At 58.7% G+C, this 27,295-nt stretch overlaps 1 protein-coding gene across 4 annotated transcripts in view; it reads right to left on the bottom strand.

Moving 5' to 3' along the window:
- FRMD5 (FERM domain containing 5) overlaps positions 1 to 27,295 on the bottom strand; it is a 51,683-nt gene that overhangs the window by 18,800 nt on the left and 5,588 nt on the right. The window contains exon 1 of one of the 4 annotated variants that reach the window (XM_085589081.1): positions 17,571 to 19,893. The exons of the other annotated variants lie outside the window; for them this stretch is intronic. The gene's annotated coding sequence lies outside the window, so the exon portion shown is untranslated. Of the gene's footprint in view, positions 1 to 17,570; positions 19,894 to 27,295 lie in introns of those variants that run through there. 4 annotated transcript variants of the gene reach the window in all.

The following is a 27,295-nucleotide window of genomic DNA, read 5'->3' as shown; positions in this document are numbered from 1 at the left end:
CCCGAATCGTCCCCAGGAGCTCAGAGCCCCGAATCGTCCCCAGGAGCTCGGAGCCCCGAATCGTCCCCAGGAGCTCGGAGCCCCCCGAATCGTCCCCAGGAGCTCGGAGCCCCGAATCGTCCCCAGGAGCTCAGAGCCCCGAATCGTCCCAGCTGGATCCCAGGAAGGACTGCCAGGCCACCCGGCACTGCGGCAGGAGGGGGCTCGGAGCCTGTCCCTGCTCAGAGCAAAGCTCACGGGGATGTGCTCCGGGCTCCTCTCCCTTCCCCGGCCCCGAGCAGCTCGGAGCTTTCCTCTGCACTCTGCGCGGAGGAATTGCCGGGAAGGACAAGGCAGACACCCCCCAGTGCCTGGAATCCGGTGAAAGTGGGAAACCACGGATGGCATTACAGGGAAAACGCTCCCTCTTTGATCTCTCTAACTTGAATTAAACATATTCTAAATTAATCATTAGCAGAATGTCTTTCAGGAAATTAGCTGAACTGCCTTTACAAATCACGACTTAAAAGAGCCCCCATTGCATAACACCGGCTTAAATATTCCATGTTTGCATCTTTACATGTTCTTCTAGAACGAGACTCCTGTCTGCCTGCAGGTTTTTGGGGTCAGCCTTCCGGGGTGCCCAGGCTGACGGAGCAGCTGCTGGCACCGGCGGGGATGCCAGGCTGGCACCGAGGGCTGGCAGGAATGCCAGCCCGTGCCAGGGACTGCCAGAACCTGCAGGTGCCTCCCAGCAGCCAGGGAGGGACCCTGCACCGAGAACTGCAGTGGCAGAACGGGGCAATGGTGCCCTCGGCCAGGGGGAGGGCACGGCTGGGATCCCGGCCTTGGGAACGAGCTCTTCCCGGGAGTTTTAGGATCCTTCCCACGAGGGAAACAGGGAAGGCTCTGTGGGCCGACCCTGCTGGGTTCTCCTGTGGCAAAGGCAGCCGTGTGATGCATTCTTCACTTCTCCAAGCTTCTCAGCCAAAATTAGGGTCATCCACAGATAGAAAAATAAATGTGGGGAAAAAAAAGAGATTTAAAAATAGCAGCTCATCTGCAAATGAACAGAGGGCTGGGTTCAGGCAGGAGCCTCCGGTGCCACCCCAGGGACAGCCTCGCACTGAGGATGAGCCCGGCTCTGTCCCAGAGTCCCGGCTGCAGAGATTGGTGCTGTTATGTGAAATACATGTTATAAAATAATTCGTGCTAAAGGAAATTAAAAACCACAGCGTTTTGTGTACTAAACCCAGTGCTGGGCAACAAGTAAGCTAAGGGACAGAAATCCAAAACGCCAGGAAGACACTGTCCCCTGAGATGTATATTCCAAGGGATTTTTTCATCTGACAAGAGCCCAGCTGGAGGCATTTTTGATAGGCAGCAGCAGCAGCAGCAACAAACTAAAGGCACTGTCTCTAGAAATGTACATTTCAAGTGATTTCTCGTCATCAGAAGCTTATCCTGGAGATTTTCACCTGACAGATGCCAGCAATTTTCCACGGGGAAAGCACAATAATATACTAAAGAAGACCCCTTCCAAAGCCCGGGGACTGTATAAAAATGGACCCATCAGAACTGAGCCTCAGAGGGGACTTTGGTGCCACAGAAGCTGAGCCCTAAATCTCCCTGAAACCCTAAATCTCCCTGACACTGCTGGCCTGGCGCAGGGTCGAACCGCCTGTGGCTTTTTTTAAAATTTATACTTTGATCATTTAATAAAGGTCTTTAATTATTACGTGGGAGCATTCATGTACAACAGTGGCACAGCCATTCCCCAGACCGTTCACCCCGTGCCAGGCGGGGCTGTTCCAGGCAGGAGTGGCACAGCACTGACCCCAAAGCCATGGAGACATCTTCACATCTTCACTCCCCCCAGCCCAGCCCTGCCAGCCCAGCACCCCCGTGCCAGAACATTGGAAATGCAGGGGAGCCCTGTGGGGAGAAATGCTGATGTCTGACTCCAGCTCAGAAGGCTGAATGAGTTCTGTATTATAACTATGCTATAATCCATTAATATACTATATAAAGGAAAATACTAAAATTACAAACTTACTTTTTCTAACTCCCAAATCTAACTCACAACTTGTGACCCCCTCTGAGAGCCCAGCCCCAGGTGGGTTGGATTGGCCACCAGGCTCAAACCATCCTCACCAGAATCCAGCCAAGTAATCACCCCAGGTAAACAATTCTCCAAGGACATTTCATGTGGGAAAAACAAGGAGCAGGAATAGAAATTGTTTTCTCTTTCATTCCTCTGTGCTGCTCTATGAAGAATCCTGAGAGAGAAGAATGTGCCTGGCACAGCAGCCCCAGCCCCACCTCAGCACTGCCACTGCTCCAGTGCCCCTTCCTCCCCTGAGCTCCAGGGATTCAGCCCAGGATTTACAGAAGCAATGGGAGCAGCTGAAAGTGGCTCCTTCCTGCGTTATTGGGGTTGCAAATCTCCTTGTGGGCTGCCCACTCGTCCCTGCTTCCTGAGCTTAGGAGGAGATTATTTTTTTAAAGGAAACTGTCAAAAAAAAAGTCTATTTTACAAAGTGAAGTTTAAGCTTAAGTCTCTTTGGCAGAAACATCTGAGCTGGGAGAGATCAAAGACCCTCCAGCTCCTCTGCCAACATGAGGAGATTTTCACCAGCAATTTGACTGCAATATTGTGGTTTAAATGCTTCATTTCCCAAGTTCAGCACGGTGCTGTAGGAGCCCAGGATTTATCATCCCTCGGACAAAGTTAATGTTGGCTCTGCCTCGTGACCGACAGCTCCCAGCCCTCACCTGAGCCAGAGCCTCGCCGAGCCCTGCAATGAGGAGGAAATGCCCAAAAACTGGCCTGAGAATATTCATTTGGTGGCCGGGAACAAGCAGCCCTGGAATCCAGGAGGAGAGCTGAGCAGAGACCCCCCCGCCCCAGGGAGCCTCTCCCAGGGGGGCTGGGGGCTCCCCCAGGGCAGGGGGGCTCCCCAAGGGATGGACGGGGCTGGGCTGTGCCTGCCCCTCCTGGCGAGTGGGGCAGGGGGACACCGGGGCTGAGGGGAGGGGAGGGGAGGGGAGGGGAGGGGGAGGGCCTCAGAGCCCCCCAGCCACGGCAGGGACACCTCCCCCTGTCCCAGGTGCTCCAAACCCGTCCAGCCTGGCCTGGGCACTGCCAGGACCCAGGGGCAGCCCCAGCTGTGCTGGGCACCCGTGCCACACCTCAAACCCTGCCAGGGAACGATTCCCAATTCCCAAATCCCACTGAACACTGGCAGCTCGAAGCCATCCCCCCTGTCCTGCTGTGATGATGAGAAAAGGTGCTCTGGGAGCCACAGAACCTCGGGGGTGCCCAGCTGCCCCCAGCCCTGCCCACCCGGGAGACGGGAGGAAGGCAAAGGGCTTTTACATAACTCCAGTGTAATCCTGTTATATTTATAGCTTGTGCATTTCGGTATTAATTCCCTGTTATCTCTAATCCTTCCCCTCGCTGACACAGTCATTTCTGTCGGCAAGACTTATCTGGGCAGTTTGATCCAGACCTTTAAAAGCTCTTGAGGAGGAAAGTTCCTAATGAAGGGACCCACGGAGCCTTAAACTGCAGATTATCGACTCTGCTCTTAATCCTCCGCAGGCTTCCAAACCTTTGGCGTGCTCAGAAGGCTCCACCCGGCTCTCCAGCATGGAATTCCAGCCACTGATGTCCTCATTTAGGAAAGTCTGCAGCGGGACAGCAGCCGAGCAGATTCTAGAACCCGTTAATAACGGGGAACTTGTGCCAGCAGCACTTACCCGGCCCCCACGGCCCCTGGGGAGGGTTTGTCTCCACTTTTCCCGACAGCTTCCAAGGCTTTGCAAAACTCCCTCTGGGCAGGAGCAGGAGCTGGCTGGGAGCAGAGCTGGACCATCCATCCATCCTCCCTCCCCTCCGTCCCCAGCTGCCCTGCCCGAGGTGCTGCAGGGGCACGGGCGCTGCGCAGCTGCTCCTGCACCGTCCCCAGGGCTGGCACACCCTGGCAGGGTGAAAACCCCTCTGCTGAGCCCAGGCCAGCAGCTCCCGGCCTCCAAGGCAGGACATCCCCACCTGCCCCCGCCAGCTCCTGCTCCCTGCTGGCACTGCCCACGTCCTGCCCGGGCTGCCAGGGGACACAGGGAACGTTCTCCAGCCTCTCCAGCACCCCATGCCTCCCCTCCCAGTGACGGGTGGCACGTCACCTCCACCCTGCTGCCACGTGGCTTTTCTGGATTACGTTCAGGATTTATAACTCCATAATTGAGAGGCACGGGACATCTCTCTCCATAAAGCCAAATTGTTTTTTCCAATAACTCAAAGTCCCTTTTTTCATTCACGCAGCCTGGAGTGGCTCCACGTGGCTCCTGTTGGCTCTCCCCTGCTGTCAGCACGGAAAGGCTCTGGTGGGAATTCTTGAGAGGCCAATAGACATGGAGAGATCGTGGCATGGGCGTGGGGCATGGCATGGGCATGGGCATGGATGCCTCCCCTCGGGCACTCGGCCCTCCCTGCTGCCTGCAGGAGTTCTGCTCCCACGGGCTGCTGGGCTGGGGAGGGAACAGAGCTGGAACAGAGCTGGAACGGAGATGGAATGGAGCTGGAATGCTCTGCCAGCGGGGCTGGGGAGGGAACGGAGCCCAGGAGGGGCTGGGGGAGCTGGGAAGGGTCAGGAGCCCCAGGAGGGGATGAGGGAGCTGGGAAGGGTCAGGAGCCCCAGGAGGGGATGAGGGAATTGGGAAGGGTCAGGAGCCCCAGGAGGGGATGGGGGAGCTGGGAAGGGTCAGGAGCCCCAGGAGGGGCTGGAGGAGCTGGGAAGGGTCAGGAGCCCCAGGAGGGGATGGGGGAGCTGGGAAGGGTCAGGAGCCCCAGGAGGGGCTGGAGGAGCTGGGAAGGGTCAGGAGCCCCAGGAGGGGATGAGGGAATTGGGAAGGGTCAGGAGCCCCAGGAGGGGCTGGGGGAGCTGGGAAGGGTCAGGAGCCCCAGGAGGGGATGAGGGAATTGGGAAGGGTCAGGAGCCCCAGGAGGGGCTGGGGGAGCTGGGAAGGGTCAGGAGCCCCACGAGGGGATGTCCCCACCTCCCCACGCAGCCGGAGGTGCCTGGGCCACGCTGAGCCCAGCCCAGCCCCCAGCTCCAGGGGGGCCCAAAGTGCAGCCCCCACCCCGAGCCTGGAGCATTTGTGCTCACAGAAAGAATGTGGGATTACAGACAGACAGAGTGCCAGCAGCCCTGCCAGCCCATGACACAGAGCCCTGCGAGGTCAGACTCCTTCATCACTTAAAAATCAGCTCCTGGCAATGCTAAAAACCAGAGGCACGAAAAGAAACTGCCTGAATTGCACGTTCGTGCCAGTGTCCCAGACAGCCACCCCAGCCAGGGCAGTGACCCTGCTTTAAACGCTGCTTGGAGAGAATTTCATATTTAGAGATAAAACCAATCCCCAGAATCACGGCCTGGGGCTCTCCAGGAGCCCAGGAGCAGCTGAGCTCGTTCACAAGCCGAGTTCCAGCACAGATCTCCACTGACAGCAGCAGCTCCTGGCCCTGCTGCACCCCGGGCCAGGGGAGGCCACCCGAGCCCCAGCCCTGTCCCAGAGCAGGACAAGGGCTCTGCCCCTGCCCCAGCAGCCTGTGTGCCAGGAACTGTGCCAGCCTCAGCAGGGACTGTGCCAGCCACAGCAGGGACTGTGCCAGCCACAGCAGGGACTGTCCCGTGCCACAGCAGGGTCTGTCCCGTGCCAGCCACAGCAGGGTCTGTGCCAGCCACAGCAGGGTCTGTCCCGTGCCACAGCTGGGTCTGTCCTGTGCCAGCCACAGCAGGGTCTGTCCCGTGCCAGCCACAGCAGGGTCTGTTCCAGCCACAGCAGGGTCTGTCCCGTGCCACAGGAGCCCTCTGGGCAGCAGCCCCGGTGCTCAGGGCAGCCCCGGATTACAGAGCCCGGAGGGGATTACCCGTGTTGATGGGCACAGCCTTTGTTCCCAGCCCAGATGGCCCTGGGCAGGCAGGGCTGGGGGGAGGCTGAGCTGGGCACGGCTGGGCTGAGCTGGGCACGGCTGGGCTGAGCTGGGCATGGCTGGGCTGAGCTGGGCACGGCTGGGCTGAGCTGGGCACGGCTGGGCACGGCTGGGCTGATGAGGCTCAGCATCCCAGAGGGAACGCTGCCCACCCCGCATCCTCTGGGAGCTCCTCCTGCCCTGCTCCCCGTGCTCCCCGCATCGGGCACGCTGCGAGCAGCCAGCTGGGCTCTTTGTGGGCTGAATATTCCCAACACAAAGCCTGGCATGAGCTCAGCAGGGCACTGGGAGCTGGGCTGGCAGCTGGAGTGGCCTGGCAGCCTCGCCAGTGGGTCTGAGCTGGCAGGAGGAGCCCGGGCTGGCTCCACGAGCGCTGCCCATCCTGCCGGTGCCACGGGGCTCCCAGCTTCGGGGGGGACCTTTCCCACCCCAGAGCCCAAGACCTCCGGTGTGACCTGTGGGGCAGCAGCTGTGCCCACCCAAAAGCTGGAGAGGGGCAGGAGCTGGCACAGCTGGGTGCACAGCCGGGTGCACAGCTGGGTGCAGAGCTGGGTGCACAGCTGGGTGCAGAGCTGGGTGCAGCGCTGGGTGCACAGCTGGGTGCAGAGCTGGGTGCAGAGCCGGGTGCACAGCTGGGTGCACAGCTGGGTGCACAGCCAGGTGCAGAGCTGGGTGCACAGCTGGGTGCAGAGCTGGGTGCACAGCCGGGTGCAGAGCTGGGTGCACAGCTGGGTGCACAGCTGGGTGCAGAGCTGGGTGCAGCGCTGGGTGCAGCGCTGGGTGCAGAGCTGGGTGCAGAGCTGGGTGCACAGCTGGGTGCACAGCCGGGTGCAGAGCTGGGTGCACAGCCGGGTGCCAAGCTGACCGCTCGGGCTGTGACAGTGAAATGAAGGAGAGGAGGTGGTAGCGGCACGCAGACGCTCACATTGGAAAAGCCCCCCAAGGTGCCAACCTTCCCCCGGTTCTGGGGTGGAACTGAAGGCTCTGGCTCCCGAGTTTATTCTAAACCAGGGGCCTGCAGAGGCAATAACAATAATTACAGTAATGAAGTCATTGTGCCTGCACCATCACATCGGATTATCTCAGCGCTGACAGAAGACGAGTCCCCGAGGAAAAGTCTCCCTTTAGTCAGGAGTCAGCAGTGCTGCCAGCACAGCCTGGGCACTGCCAGGGCCAGCAGAGCCCCCCACCACTGCCAGAACAACCCCCCACCACTGCCAGCACAGCCTGGGCACTGCCAGGGCCAGCAGAGCCCCCCACCACTGCCAGAACAACCCCCCACCACTGCCAGCACAGCCTGGGCACTGCCAGGGCCAGCAGAGCCCCCCACCACTGCCAGAACATCTCCTCACCACTGCCAGCACAGCCTGGGCAGGGGGAACACCTGAATTTGGTTTGGAAAAGGCTCTGGGGGACCTTGGGGAGCTGCAGAGGGACTGGGACAAGGCAGGGAGGGACAGGACCCAGGGAAAGGCTCCCAGTGCCAGAGGGCAGGGCTGGATGGGAGATCTGGGATCAGGAATTGTTCCCTGGCAGGGTGGGCAGCCTGGCATGGAATTCCCAGAGCAGCTGGGGCTGCCCCTGGATCCCTGGCAGTGCCCAGGCCAGGCTGCACACTGGGGCAGTGGGAGTGTCCCTGCCCAGCACAAGATGGGATTTCAGGTCCCTTCCCAGGCACAGCAGTCTGCAGGAAATGTGTAAAAAATCCAATTCCAGCGAAGCTCAACTCCTCCCTCACTGTTCACTGGGAACAATCACCAGTCCCTGGGGGCACAGACTCTTTCCCTGCCCAGCTGCCCCATCCAGGGCAGCAAGAGGCAGCAGGAGCACCCTGGAGCTCCTTCCCCCTCCCACAACATCTTGTGCCACTGATTATTTCTAATTATTCATGTTAAAAAGGGCCTCAGCCCCCCCCGGCAATATTTACCTCCCTTAATTAAAGATGGCAGCAATAAACATGAAATATGGACAAAAGGAGATTTTAATAAATGCTGCCTGAGGGAGCCCAGAGCCAGCCTGGAAACACTTCATATCTGCTGCTGCATTGTTATGGAATTCAGACAATGTATGGCCACATAAAAGCAATATTAAAAATAATTACCATAAATTAGGCCCGGGTAGGCTGGAAGCCCCCAGGTGGGGGGAGGCGCCTTCCCACAGATTTGTGAGGAAAAGCCACGAGCCTGGCTCGCTTCTCCTCCACCTGCCACGAGCCCAGCCTGGCTCTGCCTTCCAGCACAATAAATAACAAGAACCACTGCTCTGCCTCCCATTCCCGCTCTCAGTTGTGGGTTTCAAGGTGGCCAAACCTGAAATAATTAGTCAGTGCCTAATTAGTTTTCCCCTGCCCTGTGGAGCAAGGACCCAGCTCCCAGTCAGCATCCAACAGCAGGATTCAAATATTTGCATTCAGGAAGACAAAACTCTCGGCGAAGTCCAGGTTTAAGCATTTAAATTGGAATTTTTTTTGGGACAGGGACTTTGGGCACTTCAGGGTTATGCAGAAACTCATCTTGTTTTGCACCTCATTGGGGGAAAACAGGACTCTGGAATTAATGAGGGTGAGTGTCTTCGTGGGCAAACCCCATCCTCAATCCCGATCCAAGAAGGATCTGCTGATGGCAGAGGACAGGCACCAAAATCGGTGATAAATGAGCCCTGTCAAACGTGTTTGAGCTTTTGATGAGTTTAAAAATTGGTTAATAAAGGCAACCGTGCCAATGGAATAGATTTAGACTCTGGCAGACACTTAACCTGGTACCGCATGACATTTTGATTAAAAATCAGAGCGATACAAGAGCGACACGACACGCGCTGACAGGATTAAAAGCTGGCTGCAACACAATTAGGATGCTGCAGCTGCTGGGGGGTTAGCAGGGATCCTCAATGGGAAAACAGGTCCAGCTCCCAGGATTTTAAACAGAAAGCCACAAGGAGCCCGAGCAGGGCTGTGCAGCTGGCAGAGAACACGGAGTGGGAGCAGAGGTGCCAGGCCACTGGTACTGAGCAGCTGGAATTGTGAATTAAATGCAAGGAGTGACCACAGGGAGTGACCACGGGGAGTGACCACAGAGAGACCACGGGGAGTGACCACAGAGAGTGACCACACAGCCAGAGCCATGGCACTGACCACAGGGAGTGACCACAGCCACACACACGGCACTGGCCACACACCACAGCTCCCCAGCTGCTCCCCATCCATCCCATCCATCCCATCCATCCCATCCATCCCACCTGCCCCACCTGCCCGGGGCGGGGCAGAGCCTGCCCGGGGGCTCACTGGGGCACGGAGCCCTGGCAGGAGCCATGGCAGGGGCAGAGCCACTTCCCCGTGCCCTTGGCGTGCTGTGGCAGGGAAAGCAGCCCGGGCTCCCAGCAGCAGGAATTCCCGAGAGCACAGGTCTGGCTTCTCCCCTGTGCCTCCATCGCCTCCTGTGTCCCAGGGTGGCACAAAGGCCCTGGCCCGGGCACCACGGGGTCACAGAGCCCTTTGTGCTGGATCCTCCTGTTCCAGAGCTGCCCCAGCCCTGCCACGGCCACCGCAGCCCCGTCCCCAGGTGCCACAGCCCCGTCCCCAGGTGCCACAGCCCTGGGCACGGCTTTGGAGCCCTCCGTGCCACAGCTGCCAGGGACCTGCTCTGCTGCTCTCCCCTCCCCTGGGATCTGCACGGAAACGCTCTCGTGGCTGCCCCTCGGAGCTGCTTGGTGCCACGCTGGCTCTCTGCAGAGCCACCACCACGCCAGTCCCACCCAGACCCTGCTGGTCACCAGGGAACTCTGACTCCTAATTTTATCTCTGGAACAAAAGAAGCCAAGGAGCCCCACCAAATGACGGCTGTGCATCACCGGCAGCGTGTGACAAAGGCCCGTGGCTCTTGGGGAGCTTCAGTCAGACAAAGAGAGACAAACCCTCATCTTTTCCCTTAGTAAATGCTTCCCACACCTTTAACACTTGCTGCTAAAGTAACACTCAGTCCTGCCAGCGTTACACCAACGTCACCCCCGTGACCAGATCTGGTGGTATTTTGGGCACTAACTGGGATTAAAACCACATTTGGTTTCTCCCCCAGATCCCTCTGCTCCTTCCACCTCGACTGAACTTGTAAAATCCCGGTTTCTAGCCTTCTGTTTGTCACTTTTTGTTGTTTTGTGCAGCAGTCACTCCGGGCTGGATGAACAGCCTGGCTCCAGCAGCCGTCCCAGATCCCTCCAGGTGCCTTAAAACACCTCCAGGTGCAAATTTAGGTAGGAAAAAAGGCCGAGGTTTTGCCCATTTTAGCATCAGAGCCCAGCACCCTGCTCACCCCTGGCCCTGCCACCACCCCCAAATCTGCAGCAGTGCCCTCCCCGAGCCGTGTGCCTGGAGCAGCGAGCAGCAGTGCCAGGGCAGCGCTCGTCACGCCGATGCTTTTTGACTAATTACTGCTATAAAAAGCAAAAAGCTGTCAGAGAGAATTATTCAGCTTCTGCAAGAGTGAAACAGAGACACGTCTGAGTGGAAATGGTGCCCCTTCAGACTCCAGTGGTGCCTGCAAGGATTAACTCAGCCCCTGAGCACCTACCAGTGACATTCCTTACTGCTCCCATCCCAAAATGCTCCAAGTGCAGGGAAAAGGAGGCGGAAGGCAGCTCGGGGTGCAGGAGAGGCTTGGGGAGCAGGAGTCCCAGAGGGGGGGTTTGACTCCAGGGCTTCTGCTGCCAGAATCACAGAATAGTTCGGGTTGGGCCTCACATGCAGCCCCCAGGGCCAGGGGTGTGAGAGTTTGTCTGAAAATTTCTACCCCGTTCCTGCTGGGTCAGGGGTGTGAGGGGAGAATTTGTCCGAAAACCTCTGCCCCGTCCCTGCTGGGCCAGGGGTGTGAGAGGAGAGTTTGTCCGAAAACATCTGCCCCGTCCCTGCTGGGTCAGGGGTGTGAGGGGAGAATTTGTCTGAAAACCTCTGCCCCGTCCCTGCTGGGGTGCCCGAGCTCTGCAGAGGGTGCTGGCCCGCAGCTCTGCTCCCTCCAGCCTGCTCCTCCACCAGCCCAGACCTGCCACGGCAGCCCCTGGCTAAAATCAAAACCTCAAAACTGCATCCAGAGGGAGCAGCATGGGCAGAGTAACCAGAAATCCTCAAAAACAGAGGGATTAACCATCCATTAATTGTCCTGGGGCAAAAAACCACAACGAGCTCATTTTTGGCTGAGCTGTTTCTGACCACAAAATCTCATTCATGTTACGGCCTCTTCCCCTTCTTCCACTGGCTTGGGTTTCCAATTTGTTCACTCCAAAGCCTCTCTTAGTGTTTGCATTTAAATTTTCACCTCAACTGATTTCCCGAGCAAGAACCCACTGGGTGAGCTCAGAAATCCTGCCCGGGTGCCCGGCCGGGGCACAGCCGGGCCCAGCGGTGCTGCCCCCAGCTCTGAAATCCTCCTCCCACTGCAGCAGCACCCCAGCACCCAGGGCCTCTCCTTCCCTGCCCCGGGGAAGTGCCCCAGGCCAGGCTGGCGGGGCTTGGAGCCCCCCTTGGCAGAGGCAGGGCTGCAAGGAGATGGGCTTTGGGGTCCCTTCTGCTCTGCAAACACCCACAGCACGATGCTCCCCACCCTTTCCCACCCCTCATTTATGCAATTTACCCCATCCGTTCTTTTTCTGTCGTGGTTTGAAAGTAAATCTCTGGTGGGCTGTGCTGAGGGAGCCGGTTCTGTGAGCTGCTCTCTGTCCTCCAGCACAGAGAAAATATTGCCACCAGATTGTGCTTGACAGCGAGCCCTGCCACTCAGGTAATAAAGGGATTGAGTCCAAGGCTCGAGGCAGGCTCGGGGCAGCTCCCCCGGGCACCAAAGGACTCGGTCAGTCAGGAGCTCCCACAGATGGCACGAATGGCAAACGCAGGAGCCACAGGCAGATGTGGCCCGGAGGAGCTGCCAGCCCCAGCCCTGCCCGTGGGCTGAAAGAACCATCCTGGAGCAGCTCCGGGCACACAGCTGGGCTCCAGCACTGCCACCTCTGCCCTGCTGGGCCCAGCTCTGCAGGTGGGGTCTCACCTGAGCGGGCAGAATGCCAGAATGCCCAGAATGGCCAGAATGACCAGAATGCCAGAATGCCCAGAATGACCAGAATGCCCAGAATGCCAGAATGCCCAGAATGCCAGAATGGCCAGAATGACCAGAATGCCAGAATGACCAGAATGACCAGAATGTCCCCTCTGCTGCTGCCAGGCTGGGGCTCAGCCCCGGGCAGGGGCTGGCTCTGGGCAGAGGAGTTTGCCCTGCTCACCCCTCCTGGATGGTGCTGAGGGCTCAGCCCGGGCATGGACAGAGGAGTTTGCCCTGCTCACCCCTCCTGGATGGTGCTGAGGGCTCAGCCTGGCCCCGGTGCCTCCATGGGGTGAAGAGGGTGGAAATCCCGGGATGGGAACGGTGTGGGAGCAGCTGCCTGGCAGGGAGAGTGAGGAGCTCAGCCTCTCCTCCTCAGAGAGCAGAGAGAGGTGACACGGCCATCGTCCCCAGATGCCTTCACAGAGAGAAAATACAGAGAAAATATCGCTGCTAAAGGGCTCTTCAATCAGCTGGAGAGAGGCAGCACAGAGCCAGCCCCGGGGGCTGCAGCAACGCGCCTGGGTTGGGAACAAGATGCAGCTTTTGAAAACAAGAGCGATTAAGGAGCAGAATGAACTGCCCCGGGGCTGTGGATCGTGGATCGCCCGGCTCGTGGTGCCATCCACAGGAGCTCCGCTCCAGCACGGCTCCAGCCACAGCCCGGGGTGCCCCACACTGCTGCCAGCTCCCGGAGCCCCGGGCAGAGCGAGGGAGGCCGGGCCCACCAGGATGGTCCCTGGCACAGCACATGTCCCGGGATAGCTGCCCGCGCCCAGCCCTGGGCTCAGTGTCTGATCTGCACCCTGACTCTGAGCCAGCTTCCACTGGCACCCACTGCCCCAGGCCTGGCAGTGCCCAGGGCTGGGCTGGACGGGGCCTGGAGCACCTGGGGACAGTGGAAGGGGTCCCTGCCCCCGTGAGAGGAGGGGTGAGAGAGCTGGGTGAGCTTTAAGGTCCCTTCCAACCCAAAGCACTCCAGGATTCCATGACCACGCCTGGCACGGGTGATGGCACGTGTGGCTTCTGTGCAAAGAGCTGAAGAGGGCGAGAGGTGAAGAGGCGAGGAGGTGGCCCGTGGTAGCCAGCCCTCTCCACCACACAGATTTCTACACAAAGCAACGCTCCGATTTGCAGCGCACTCTCCCTCTGGAGCCAGCTCTCCGTGCCCAGCAGGACGTGGCAGTGCCAGCGCAGGTTTGCCTCGGGGCAGGGTGCTCTGCTCCCAGAGGGATCACAGAGGCTGGGAAAGGGGGCAGGGATAAATGGGACACTTTGTGGCAGGGATGGAATATGGCTCGGCGCTGGTTCCACTCGGCCCAGCCCCGAGGAGCGGCTGGAGCATCGCTGGAGGATGCTGTCGCCCTGGCAACGGGGCACAGCGCAGGGATCAGGACACAATTTCGCTGTCCACGTGCCGAGGGTTTTTCACCCCCTTTCCCAGGGACTGCGTGGTAATAACAGTTGCATCCTATTCATCCCGGCCCTTTATTGTCCCCGCAAGGAGCTCTCCAGGAAAACCTGGAGAGCGTTTCCTGGGAGGCGCCGCGCCAGAAACGCGACTGAGTTAAGTGCTCTGCCTCGCTGGCAGTTCCCTCCGGTGCCCCCAGAGCGGGCTGCTGAACTGTGCGTAGCAGGGCACTGAAATGCACCGTCCTGCCCCAGCGTGTGCCGCCTGTCCAGAGCCCCCGAGCTCTCGCCGTGGCCGCGGGCACGCTCCTCTCCTCGCCCTGCGTGCTTGGGACACGCCATGGTCACCCCCGGCCCGCTGTGCCCTGCCCTGGCACTGCCCGATGCCCTGCAGCCGCACATTCTGGAGGTTTGGGCGAGGATCAGATTCTGTTCAGTACATGGATATTATTACTGTGCTATTACATTCTTTCCTGCACAGAAGGAACCTTGGCCTTCCCCAGCAAGGTCTAGCTCCAGTGAATCCAATCCCTTGTCCCTCTGGCATTCCTGTGCTGTCACAGCTGCTGAAATCTGCCATGAGAACCAGGAGCTCCATCGTGCCCACGTCCTGGGAGCCCAGAACAGCCCCACGCCGGCAAGGAGAGGATTCAGCAGCGTTTGGAAGCTCTGAGCACAGAGGCAGCACAGGAGGGTGTTTGTTACAGCCTGTGCTGCTCCCAGAAGGAGTTTGTTGGGTCAACGTAGCCAGGCCCCCTCTCCTCAGTCTTTGGGCACAAATGTCACCCTGCAGCACGGAAGGTGCCCAGCCCTGCTCAGAGGAGGGAAGCTGCTCCTGGATGGGGTGCCAGTTTTCCCCGTGCCAGTTTTCCCCGTGCCAGTTTTCCCTGTGCCAGTTTTCCCTGCAGATCTGCAGCTCACAGCACCTCCCCAGCTCAGGGCTGTGCTCAGCTCAGTTCTGTGCTCAGCTCAGTTCTGTGCCCAGCTCAGGGCTGTGCTCAGCTCAGTTCTGTGCCCAGCTCAGGGCTGTGCTCAGCTCAGTTCTGTGCCCAGCTCAGTTCTGTGCTCAGCTCAGGGCTGTGCTCAGCTCAGTTCTGTGCCCAGCTCAGTTCTGTGCTCAGCTCAGTTCTGTGCTCAGCTCAGTTCTGTGCCCAGCTCAGGGCTGTGCTCAGCTCAGTTCTGTGCCCAGCTCAGTTCTGTGCCCAGCTCAGGGCTGTGCTCAGCTCAGTTCTGTGCCCAGCTCAGTTCTGTGCCCAGCTCAGGGCTGTACCCAGCTCAGTTCTGTGCCCAGCTCAGTTCTGTGCCCAGCTCAGGGCTGTGCCCAGCTCAGGGCTGTGCCCAGCTCAGTTCTGTGCCCAGCTCAGTTCTGTGCTCAGCTCAGTTCTGTGCCCAGCTCAGTTCTGTGCCCAGCTCAGTTCTGTGCCCAGCTCAGGGCTGTGCCCAGCTCAGTTCTGTGCCCAGCTCAGGGCTGTGCCCAGCTCAGTTCTGTGCCCAGCTCAGTTCTGTGGCCAGCTCAGGGCTGTGCTCAGCTCAGTTCTGTGCCCAGCTCAGATCTGTGCCCAGCTCAGTTCTGTGCCCAGCTCAGGGCTGTGCTGCTGCTGATCTGGGGGTGCTCTCACCCCTCTCCCTCCCTCCCACACAGTCCTGGCTGAGCTCAGCTGTGGTCACTCTGTGCTGTTTTTAAACACCGCTGCATCCCTGAGGATGAGGGATCAGCAAACCAAACCCGTGGGGAGCAGGGGCTGCCAAGCCCAGCTGCTCCCAAATCCTGGGCTTTACCACCTCTGCCAGGGCAGAGCCGCCCTCTCCAGGAAGAAATTCCTGCTGATGCCCAGCCCGAATCTCCCCTGGCATAGCTTCAGGCTGCGTCCTCTTGGCCTGTCAAATTCCATCGTGCTCAGAGCAGCTCCCCAGCCCAGCAGTGCCCACATTGCAGCGTGACTCTCGCAGGCCCAGGAGCCAGGCAGCAGCCCTGGTTTCCATTCAGCTTCTGCCATCAGTGGCATCCCTCCTCAGCATTCCCAGCTTCCCACTCCCCGAGCAGCCCACGCCAGCGTGGCAAACAACCCAGCCCTTCAAACACGCACAGAAGTTTCCTTTTCTTCTTTAACCAACAACCACTGTCACTAAACCCCCTTTCTGCTTAATGCAGCTCTGCATCAAAACACCTCCGAGGCAATTCGTTTATACCGGGAGAACTTCTGAGGCTGGAATTTTCCCTGATGGCACTGCTGGAAGGCTACAGCAGCCCAGCAGGTCAGAGAGTTGAAAGCAGTATTTCATCTGGCAATTTATTCAAATAAATCTTTCAAAACACGAAATAAGCTCTAAAGATGGAGACTGTCGAAGGCTGCAGGAGCCGAGCTCCTGCGTGGAATGACCAAGCAGGAGCAGCACGTGGGACACCAGGCCAGCCCCTGTGCTGGGGACAGGCTGGTCCAGGGGGGCTCAGGGTAACGCTGGCGGGCCTAACGAGGGAAGGGTGCTGTTGTTAATTGCTGTAGCACATCTGCAACGATCCGGGCACCCAAGAGAAGTGTGCAAAGCCACCAGCACCCAGAGGGTTTAGAGGCTTTGGACCCCCATGGCCACGGCCACGGCCAGGCTCAGCTCCTCCCCAGCTCCACCGAGGAAGAGAAGAAATGATGGAGATTGAGGAATCACAGAGTCCTGGAATAGTCTGGGTTGGACTCACCCCTCTCATCCCAGCCCCTGCCATGGCAGGAACACCTTCCATATCCCAGGTGGCCTTGGGCACTGCCAGGGATCCAGGGGCAGCCACAGCTTCTCTGGGCACCTGTGCCAGGGCCTGACCCCCTCACAAAGAACAATTTCTTCCCAATACCCTGCCTAAGCCCACCCTCTGCCAGGGAGCACACATCAAATCGTTAATACTGCTGTTGGATCCGCTGTGCAAGTCCAAAATTCTCAGCCTCATCCAAACCTAAAGGAAGCAGTTTTGCTAAAACCAAGGCTAACCTTGATTGGGCTCCTGCTTCATCAGAAATGCTGATTTTTTGGAGGAAGAGAGACCAGGTAGTTGTATTTTGTGCTTGCACTGCATCTCTGCCCGCTGCTGGGAATGGAACTGGCTGCTCAGGGAGAACCAGGAAACCAAGGCTGATCCAGCAGCTGAGCTGCTGATGCTGCTGTGACCAGTACAGGCCCGGCAGGATCTCTGCGCTTGGCTCTTCTTTGGATGCCCCAAAATTAAAAGCTGCTTTGGAAATTCTAGAGAGGTTGTGCCTTAGCCCAGCTCTCACTGTGGGGGGATCTGCTGGCTCCCACCCATTTCTGCAGCGTCTGGAGAGCCCCACCCTGCAGGAGCCTTGGGACCTGCATCTCCGGGAAGCTGTGCCCCTTCTTCGTGCCCCCTCAGTGGGCATCAGCCCTGACCCACGGGTGGCAGGTCCTGCAGTGACATCCCTGCTCCTGCTCCCCACGGCATGGCACAGCACGGCACGGCACAGCATGGCATGGCACAGCAAGGCACGGCTTCCATGTGCCAGGCACAGCTTCTGTGTGCTGGGCACGGCTTCCCTGTGCTGGGCACGGCTTCCCTGTGCCAGCCAGGCGGCTCGGTGATGCCCATGAGCTGTAATGGGAAGCTACAGAGCCATTCCTGCCCGTCGGGGCCGATGGGCACCGCGGGGACAGCGCCGTTGCCTCAGCCCAGCCCCAGCGGCTTCCCCGCAGCTCCGGAGCCAGCGGGGTCCCGAGCCACGGCCTCACTGCCCGGGAGACGGAGCCAGACTGCTCTGGGCACGGACTGCAAGCAGTTCCTTAAAGCAGGAGGGTGAGGAGGAGCGCTGGGCATCGGCTCCATCCCCACCTCCAGAGCCACAGCCCTGGGGCAGCGCTGGGGCAGCCGGGCAAAGCCTCCCCCTGGCACTGGCACTGGCACAGCCGCACCCTGCAGCCTCCCGCAGATCAGAGCCCTGGGAGTCTCTGGCCTGGGAGAACCCTCTGGGCGGCTGGGGGAGGAATGCAGGCAGCAGAGACACGCAGGGAGCACTCTTCCCACGCCAGCATCCTGCTCCAGCATCCTGCTCCAGTGCCCACTCCAGTGCCCACTCCAGAATCCACTATCCCAATCCAGTACTCACTCTGTGCCAGGCACGTTCTTCTCTCTCTCAGGATTTTTTCATAGAGGAGCACAGAGACAAGAAAGAGAAAACAATTTCTATTTCTGCTCCTTGTTTTTCCTCTGTGGAATGTTTCTGGAGAATTGTTTACCTGGGGTGATTGGTTGGATTTTGGTGAGGATTGTTTGAGCCTGGTGGCCAATCCAACCCACCTGGGGCTGGGCTCTCAGAGAGGGGCACGGGTTGGGAGTGAGTTGGATATGGGAGTTAGAAAAAGCAGGTTTGTAGTTGTAGTATCCCCTTTAAATAGTGTATTAATGTATTATAGCATAGTTATAAAAAAGAAATCGTTCAGCCTTCTGAACTGGAGTTGAACATCATCACTTCTTCCCCCTGGGTTCACCTGCATTTCCAATAGCCCTCCAGTAGCCACCCCAGCATCCAGAATCCCACTCCAGAATCCCGCTCTGGCCTCCAGCTCTGCCAGACCGGTTCCTTCCCACTGCCCAGGCACTGTTTGTTCATTTGTTCCACATGGTTCACGATCACTCCCAGTTAATCCCTGCACCTACTGGGTCAGGAAGGGATTTTCACATTTCTCTCCCCTCACAAACACAGGATCCTCAGGATCGAGCCCCACCTGCTCTCCGGAGCACTTTGCAAAGTCTAAATCCTGATGGTCCCTGAACATCCTGGATTCTGAACAGAAACTTGGTTGTTTCTGGGTCTGCTTTGAAGTCCGGGTTCCACAAGAAGCCGTTTGCAGCATGGGAATGAGGATTGTGTAACGATTTCTCCTGGAGATAACAGCTCTGCAGGAGCTGCCAGCCCAGAGCCTGGCACTGACGGAACTGCCCATGGACGAGCCCAGCCTTGGGAATTGGTTTTTTCTGTAACTGTTAGTATTTCATAATAAAGATTGTGGTTACTAATCCTAGGAAAATAAAGCAGCTGAAGAGGCTTCCTGCTCTGATCTGTGTTCGCAGCAGCCCGGCCTGGCCTGGAGGCTGGCACTGCTGCTTGCCAGGCTGAGCCAGAGTCTGCTCACATCCAGCATCCCGGGGGCACTGGGAAGGGGTCCAGGATGCAAACCAAGGAATGCCTCCTCCTTCTCCTCCTCCTCCTTCTCCTTCTCCTTCTCCTTCTCCTTCTCCTTCTCCTTCTCCTTCTCCTTCTCCTTCTCCTTCTCCTTCTCCTTCTCCTTCTCCTTCTCCTTCTCCTTCTCCTTCTCCTTCTCCTTCTCCTTCTCCTTCTCCTTCTCCTTCTCCTTCTCCTTCTCCTTCTCCTTCTCCTTCTTCTTCTTTGGGTTTTAACCTTCCAGGGCATTGTCCTCTCCCTGTGGCAGGACACGAACCCTTCCCTGGCAGGGTGGGCAGCCCTGGCACAGGTGCCCAGAGCAGCTGTGGTGCCCCTGGCTCCCTGGCAGTGCCCAGGGCCAGGCTGGGCAGGGCTGGGAGCACCTGGGACATGGGAGGTGTCCCTGCCATGGCAGGGCTGGGATGGGATTTAAATTCCCTTCCAACCCAAACCATTCAAGGATTCTGCAATTCCAGGGTTCTCTAACCACCATCCAATCTCAACAAGGAGTAAGACCACGGAGCAAATGCCAAGTGCTGTTTGTGCACCTGAATCCTCCTCAAACACGGTTAAATCTCTGACGCCCTCTGGGACTTTTCTGTCTACATTTTAAAGCACCTCCTGGTTACCCCTGTGCTGCAAGCAAACCATCCCCAGCCCTGTCAGGCTGCAGCCAGAGGAATTCCTGTCCTGCTGCAGACCCCACTAATTCTGCAGCATCCTCCTGGCTCTCCTTGGCCAGGGGATGTGGGATCAGCTGGAAATGCCACCAGGGCGCTCTATTTAAACTGAATTTTTAATGTTGATGCTTCACCTCACCTCTCTGTGCAGCGACTGTGCTAAATCACCTCACTGAATTCCTGGCTCCTTTGAAAGAGTCCATGAGTTGCTGTCCACATTCCCTGGAAAGCCTGTGTGGGCGAGGGCCCCAGATCCAGCACCCATTTGCACAGGAAAATGCCTCATTTTTAATGGGACACACGGAATGGTGAACTGAATCCTCACCCCCAAAGCACCCACGGGCCCGGGGGATCCTCCCCACATTCCCACCCTCGGCCCAAGGGAGCAGTGTCAGGAGTTTGTCACTGCCATAAACTGGAGAGCTCCTGTCAAGGGCTTGAATCAACCACTTCGGGCTTTCCAAGGGAGGCTGATCCACTCCAGGGCAAAGAAAATATTTATGTCTCCATCTTTAAAGCACTTTGGTGCTGAGGCAGGCCCAGCAGGTCCCAGCTCGGGATCCAGAGGCCCCTGCAGCCAGGCAGGGCCTCTTCCCTCTCCCCTGCTCTGGCGGCCGGTGGCAGATGAGAAATGGGTCCAGCTCCTCCACGGCACAAAAAAATCTCTTGTGACTCCTGGATCCAATTAAAATTATTTCAGGCTTAATGATCCAAGCCTTCCAGCAGGGCTGCAGCTCCCTGGCTGCAGCACAGGCGCTGCTGGGGGCACGGGGGGCACGGGGGGCACGGGGGGCAAAGGGGGCACGGGGGGCACGGGGGGCAAAGGGGGCACAGGGGACTGCCCTAGGGTGATGTTATGGTGTTTGTATCCCCAGTCGTGTGTTCTGTTTATGTTTGATATTCTGTTCTGTGCTTTCAGAACAGACTCAGAAAGTGAAGGTTTGTTTTGCCTTGTTATCAGCCGGCTCACCTCCCCCATGGTCTGCTGGCTAGAAGAGGCTGGTGCTGGCTTTGCTTGCTTTGCTTTTTGCTTTGCTTCCTTCTGCTTTTGCCTTTGCTTCCCAGTTAGTTTAACCAAGCAGTCCCATTCTTTCCCTTTCTCTTTTCCTGAATACCATCCAACCTGCTCCAGACTGGGACCTGGGAACACCAAGGAGCACCCAGAGCCTGCATTTTGTGATCTGCAGCAGCCATCCCCAGTGCCCAGAGCCATCCCCAGAGTCCAGAGCCATCCCCAGTGCCCAGAGCCATCCCCAGTGCCCAGAGCCATCCCCAGTGCCCAGAGCCATCCCCGGTGCCCAGAGCCGGGCGGGCACTGCCAGCAAAGATCTCCTCAGGGCCGCAGGATGTGCGGCTGCTGCCTGGAAATCGGGCTCTATTTTTACCGGAGTGAAACGCGGCCGATTGACAAGAGCTGTCCGCCCGGCAGGAAGGCGACGGCCTCGTTAAAAATGACTTTCCTTTGCTCCAAAGGCAGCCCTGTCCCCTCCGAGGGTGGCACACGCTGCCGGCCGGGCCGCGGGACCAGCGCTGCCTCCGGGGCATCCTGCCACCACTGCGGCTGAGAATCCCCGGGGCCCGGGGCACCCTGGGGTGCTGCACCCCGGGGCTGCTGGGCGAAGCCCTCCCGGCACCGAGGAGCTCCCCGGAGCAGAGCTGGCCCGGCCCGGCTCCCTGCAGCCGCCCCGCGGCCGGCGGGCGCTGCCAGAGCCTCTCCAGGCGCTGGAAATGCCAAAGGCGCTCCAAAGGCGCTCCAAAGGCGCTCCAAAGGCGTGTGCATTGCAAGGCCATCAATATTTGACGGGGCTGAGCGAGCCTGTCCGGACGCGGTGCAAGCTCCAGTGGCCTCGGCCGGGATGCCGAGCGGCTCGCTGAGCGTCCCGGTAAAAGCAGGATAATTGCAGCACTTACAGGAGCGCCGCGCTGGGGCCTCTGCGCTTCCTCAGGGGGATTTTCCCAGCACACCTGAAAGGAGCCGGGAGCACTCAGCGCTGCCAGGCTCCGAGCAAGGCTCCCGTGCTGCCAGGCTGCTCAGCTGCAAGCGAGCAGCAGTGAACAGTGCTGCAACTCCTGCATGGACCTGGAGCAGGGCAGGATGGGCACAGTTCCCCCAATTCCTGCATGGACCTGGAGCAGGATGGGCACAGCTCCCCCAATTCCTGCATGGACCTGGAGCAGGATGGGCACAGCTCCCCCAATTCCTGCCTGGACCCAGAGCAGGGCAGGGCTGGCACAGCCCCTGTAATTCCTGCATGGACCCTGGAGCAGGGCAGGATGGGCACAGCTCCTGTAATTCCTGCATGGATCCTGGAGCAGGGCAGGATGGGCACAGCTCCTGTAATTCCTGCATGGACCTGGAGCAGGGCAGGATGGGCACAGCTCCTGTAATTTCTGCATGGACCTGGAGCAGGGCAGGATGGGCACAGCTCCTGCAATTCCTGCCTGGACCCGGAGCAGGGCAGGGCTGGCACAGCTCCTGCAATTCCTGCCTGGACCCTGGAGCAGGGCAGGGCAGCATGGGCACAGCCCCTGTGGGCGCTCTGAGCCTGGCACTCAGCACGGGCTGCACCCAGGACACTGCCACATGCCAGGGGCAGCACTGGCAGGAGGGGTGGCAGTGTGGCAGTGTCCCTGCCTCCAGCTGCCTCCAGCTGGCACGGGAGCAGTCACAGCCCACCCCAGGGCCAGGAGGAGCCCTGGCACTGGCATTTGCTCCCAGCTGCTCCCTGGGCTCGTCTGGAACCGGCCCCTTGCTCCTGCCCAGAACAAATGGAGGGGAGCTGCACCTGGAATTGGGATGGGCACAGCCCTGCCAGGTTCCCCTGATGGCACCCTCGGCTTCACCCGAGCCCCACGAGGAGAAATCTGCCAGCAAAGCAGGAATGAGAGGCAGGAAAGGCCCTGGTGAGCTCAAGGAGTGGCTGGCCAGCAGTGTGACAGGCTGGGGAACCGTTCCCTGCTGCTCTGGGGGCTGCACCAACCTGCACACGGAGCAAGGCCAGCCTGAGACCACACAGGGAACGGATGCTGGGGGAGGAAGGAGAGACAGCAGGGCCGGAGGGAGAAAAGTCCATTTGCTTTAGGAGAAGACCCTTAATATTGAGAAGGAGCCCAGGACCACTGAGATGTCAGCAGGAGCTTGGTCCAAGAGGGCACCTGGGGCAGGGAGTGGCAGAGGCAGGCAGGGGCTGGAGCCAGGGCTCAGCTCCACGGTGCCAGGGGGGCACCAGTGTCCCTGTGCAGGTGGAGGACGGGCTGGCACAGCGGGAATGCTGCCAGTACCCACCACACCTCCAGTGCCTGCTCCTGCTCCACTGCCAGCCCAGCCCTCTGCTCTGCCCCCTGCTCCTGCTGCCCCCATCCCTTCCTCTCCAATGGTCCCAAAAACACTCTGTTCTCATTGCACATTTCCTTTGGAAAGCCATTTTTACTTGCGAGCCAGAAATATTAGTCAGCAAACTATGCAGTGCAAGGCTAATGAGAACTAGATTGATTCATGAAAAGTACCTGCTCAGCAAATTTACCATTTTTCAAACCTAAGTCTATTGGATTCCAGCTTTTTTCCCCCAGTCCCAAAACACTGCCCATTCCATGAGTTAAGTGTATAAGGGATAGCTGCAATTGCTTCCTGATCCATATATTCTTAAAGCCTCTTTCCAGCTCCAGAATGGCTGACTCAATTTTTGTCATTTTTTTATTAGAGAAAAATCCCCTATGGCAGCTGGATGGATATTTCCTTTGGGACCCCAGCCTGTGTTTCAGGGTAAGAGCCAACACGAAACAGCCACTTTAAACCCTCCGAAAAACACGAGCCCCTCATCGATGTGACAGATATGCCACTATAATTAAAGTCTTTGGCAACAGACATTATGCAGCCAAAATATTCTATTTTGGGCGGCAGCATTGATCAGACCCTGACATCACACGTGAACGAGCCGAGGCCTCGCTGGCTGTGGAGCTGCTGCTAATTGTCGTGGAGAAAAAGCACCTGGATTGTCTGGGGAGACCCGCCAGGCCCTCCTGGGTCCCCTCCTGGCCCAGCCCGAGGGTTTGCACTGCTCAGGAGCCAGGCTCGTCTTCTTTACTGCCACGTAGGAAAGATTAAAATAAGTGTGTGCCCTGAGTTTCCAGTGAGCTGCCAGGGCAGCCCTGGCACTGCCAGGACAGGAGAGCGGGACCCAGGCTGTGATGGCACTGCAGGGACGGAGGGAGGCTCCGGCTCAGCCAGCCCCAGGAAGGATGGCAAAATTCTGATAAAGTCACCAGGGTGGAGCCAGCCGTGCCCGAGCCTCTCCAGGAGGAGCCTCCCAACCTCTCCAGCTCCCAGCTGGAGCGGAGGCCACAGGAGAGGAGCTTTGTGTCTGCTCCCGGCTCTGCAGAGGAGCTGCTGCCATTTGCAGCAGCTTTCCTGGCCAGGGCAGAGCCCGGGAGCACAAAGCCTGCCTAGGGTCCATGAGCAGCACCGGACCAGGCAGGAAGGGGCACAGGGAGCTGGTCCCTGCTCTGGAGCACAGCCTGCCCCACCCGGGGCTACAGAAACCCGGCCCTGCCCCGGCAGCGCGGCTCTGATGGCATCGGCCGCTGACTTGGCTGAGGAAAAATCTGATTTTCCTGGGTTTCACCCCGAGTCCCTCCCAGACAACAAGCTGGAGGAAGCACAATGGCATCTTGCACCCTGTGTGTGCACAATTCACCAGGTTCCTGGTGAAACTTCAGCTACCAAGGCACCCCTGAAGGCAAAGACCGGTGCAGGTGATGTGCTTGGAGGGTAATTAATGCCCAAGTGTAATTAAGGGCAGAGCGGGGCCTGCAGCTTTAAAAGGACAATGCAGGAAGGACAAAATGCCCAGCTGATCACCAGGATCCCTTCAGATCATTCCTCCACACTTACAGAAGTCCTGGTTTTGCTTAGGAAAAAAAAGAGCCTGGGAAAACATCAGGCTCTCAGGACCAGGCATTGTTTGCAAATAGAATTATCAAATCCCACCATGGTTTGGGTTGGAAGGGACCTCAAATCCCACCCAGTGCCACCCCTGCCATGGCAGGGTCACCTCCCACTGTCCCAGGCTGCTCCCAGCCCCATCCAGCCTGGCCTGGGCACTGCCAGGGATCCAGGGGCAGCCCCAGCTGCTCTGGGCACAGGTGCCAGGGCCTCACCCCCTGCCAGGGAACAATTCCTTCCCAGTATCTCACCTATCCCTGCCCTCTGGAAGGAAGCACACTTCCAAATGGTTTCCTTTCTGAAGAGGAAGGAGCTGATCTCCAGGACCTGGGCAGAAGAGCTGGCACCTCTCCTGCCAGCGCTGCTCACCTGGCTGCTGCCCCAGCACCCTCTGGCACCCTGGCACAGACCCTGCGGGCACACACACCGCTGGGTGACACATTTGATAAGGTTTCATCTCATTTTCCAGTTTTTATTTCTGTTTTCCAGGCGTGCTGACCCGCTGCCGGAGCCCGGGGACGTGCGGGACGCTCCCTGTGCCCTCCAGCCCAGCAGAGTGGCAGAAGGATTCGCAGTCCCCGAGCCCCGGAGGAGCCTCCCCCACGGAGCTCGCGTGCCCCCACCCCGCTGCCCTTCACGCTCCTCTTCCTCAGAGAGCAGCAGCGCTGTGGCAGGCACAGGGCTCCTGCAGGGCCGTGCTGCTGCTGCTGCTGCTGCTGCAGGGGCTGCTGCTCCGCTGGGCACGGGGCCTGCCCTGCTGCAGGCACTGCTGCCAGCCCCAGCAATGCTCCAGGGGTGCATTCCCACCCTGGGCACGGAGCCTGCCCTGCTGCAGGTGCTGCTGCCAGCCCCAGGAATTCTCCAGGGGTGCATTCCCACCCTGGGCACGGGGCCTGCCCTGCTGCAGGTGCTGCTGCCAGCCCCAGGAATTCTCCAGGGGTGCATTCCCACCCTGGGCACGGAGCCTGCCCTGCTGCAGGCACTGCTGCCAGCCCCAGGAATTCTCCAGGGGTGCATTCCCACCCTGGGCACGGAGCCTGCCCTGCTGCAGGCACTGCTGCCAGCCCCAAAAACACTCCAGGGGTGCATTCCCACCCTGGGCACGGAGCCTGCCCTGCTGTGTGCCAGTGACAGCCCCAGGAATTCTCCAGGGGTGCATTCCCACCCTGGGCACGGAGCCTGCCCTGCTGCAGGTGCTGCTGCCAGCCCCAAAAACACTCCAGGGGTGCATTCCCATCCTGGGCATGGGGCCTGCCCTGCTGCAGGCACTGCTGGGTGCCCTGACAGCCCCAGCAATGCTCCAGGGGTGCATTCGCACCCTGGGCACGGGGCCTGCCCTGCTGCAGGCACTGCTGGGTGCCCTGCCAGCCCCAGCAATGCTCCAGGGGTGCATTCCCACCCTGGGCACGGAGCCTGCTCTGCTGTGTGCCAGTGACAGCCCCAGGAATTCTCCAGGGGTGCATTCCTCCCTGTGCTGACCAAGCACGCCAGGTCTGCCTTTCTCCTGGGCCTGGCAGCAGCTGGCAGAGCTCTGCTGGAACAAAGGAAAGTGTCTCTTGTGGTGACAAAGGTGCCACAGAAATCAGAGTTCAGAGTAACCAAATGCCACGGTGGGTGCAGCACTGATGGCAGTACAAGGGGAGGACCCACAAACCAGGATGGGATGTGTTTTCCTAAAGCCTGAAGCTTCCATCTGGCTGGTAGGAACCCCCAGAAGTCGCTAGGTACTAATCCTGCCAGAGGAGGGCATTTAGCCCCAGCCCTGGGGCCGCCTGCTCTACTGGGAGGTTCCCACCCACGGCAAGGGCTTGGAACAAAAGGAACTTCCAGGTCCCTTCCAAGCCAAACCAGGTAATGATTCCGGGATTCAGGGATCCCCTGTCCAGCCCTGGCATGACAAACTGGCCCGAGGCAGCGCCAGCGTCCCTCAGAGCCTGCTGCCATCCCCTGGGCTGCGCAGGAGCCACAGTCCCTGCAGCACTCGCTGTGGAGACATCGGCCTCACAGCAATTCCAGACCATCAATGCTCCCCTACTGCTGGAATAATTTACCCTGGAAACATTTCAAAGAAAATAATTTGACCTGAAACCTTTTTATTTGCAGAAACAAGCCCAGAGCTTGCTGTAACCAAACAATAATTGGCTTTTCTGCCCACAAAGAAGTGGCTGAGGGCAGTGGCAGCATTCAGGGCTCTGCCACAGTGCCCAGCCCGACCCCAGGCTGAGGAGGGACTGTCTGCTCTCCACAAAAGGATGGCAGATAAACCCCAGAGAGGGATCCCAGAGAGGGATCTGAGAGAGGGATCTGAAAGAGGGATCTGAGAGAGGGATCCCAGAGAGGGATCTGAAAGAGGGAACTGAGAGAGGGATCCCAGAGAGGGATCTCAGGAGCTTCCAGTGCCTCTGGTCCTGCAGTGGGCACACCAAGGCATCGTGTGAGTCCTGGCACTGCCAGCTCGTGGCCACCAACGTCATCCCCGTGTCCATGACCCTGCTGGGCTCCCAGAGGCTGACTCAAAAATTAAAAATAAATGGGCTGCTCATGGCGCTTTCAGGATTCCCCAGACGCCTCAAAAAAAGCCTCCTGCTGCACATCACCTGATTCAGACACGACAGAAGGAGCAAATCCCTTTTTCCTGTGCTGTGGGACACATCCCTCTGCAAGGGCATCTCCGTGTGTGTGCTCCGCGTGCGGACACCTCCATCTCTATCTGACTCTGTGTCTATATTTGCCTTCAGCATCTTCCACAGGAAAGTGATAAGCAAAGTAGTTCTGTCAGGAAATTGGCTCCTGAGAGGGGAATAGCCGGCGGGTTCACAGCAGGTAACGTTGTAAAACAGGTATGAAAAGTGAACAGAAAACAGACATTTCGGCTGGCGGAGAAAGAGCAGAAATAGAAATATTTCCCACGGCTTTGCAAAACGACTTGGGGTTTTGCTCCCCCGGAATTGCGAGTGAATATTGCCCCCCATTTTCAGCAGACATTTAGTGGATGTTTTCCTCAGCTGCCTTCTGTATCTTTTGGACATAAATTGAAGAGGAAAAGA

Source organism: Lonchura striata, chromosome 10, assembly GCF_050655825.1.
Source record: "Lonchura striata isolate lonStrDom1 chromosome 10, ASM5065582v1, whole genome shotgun sequence".
Classification (NCBI taxonomy): domain Eukaryota; kingdom Metazoa; phylum Chordata; class Aves; order Passeriformes; family Estrildidae; genus Lonchura; species Lonchura striata.
This window is presented reverse-complemented; position numbering and strand designations above follow the sequence as displayed.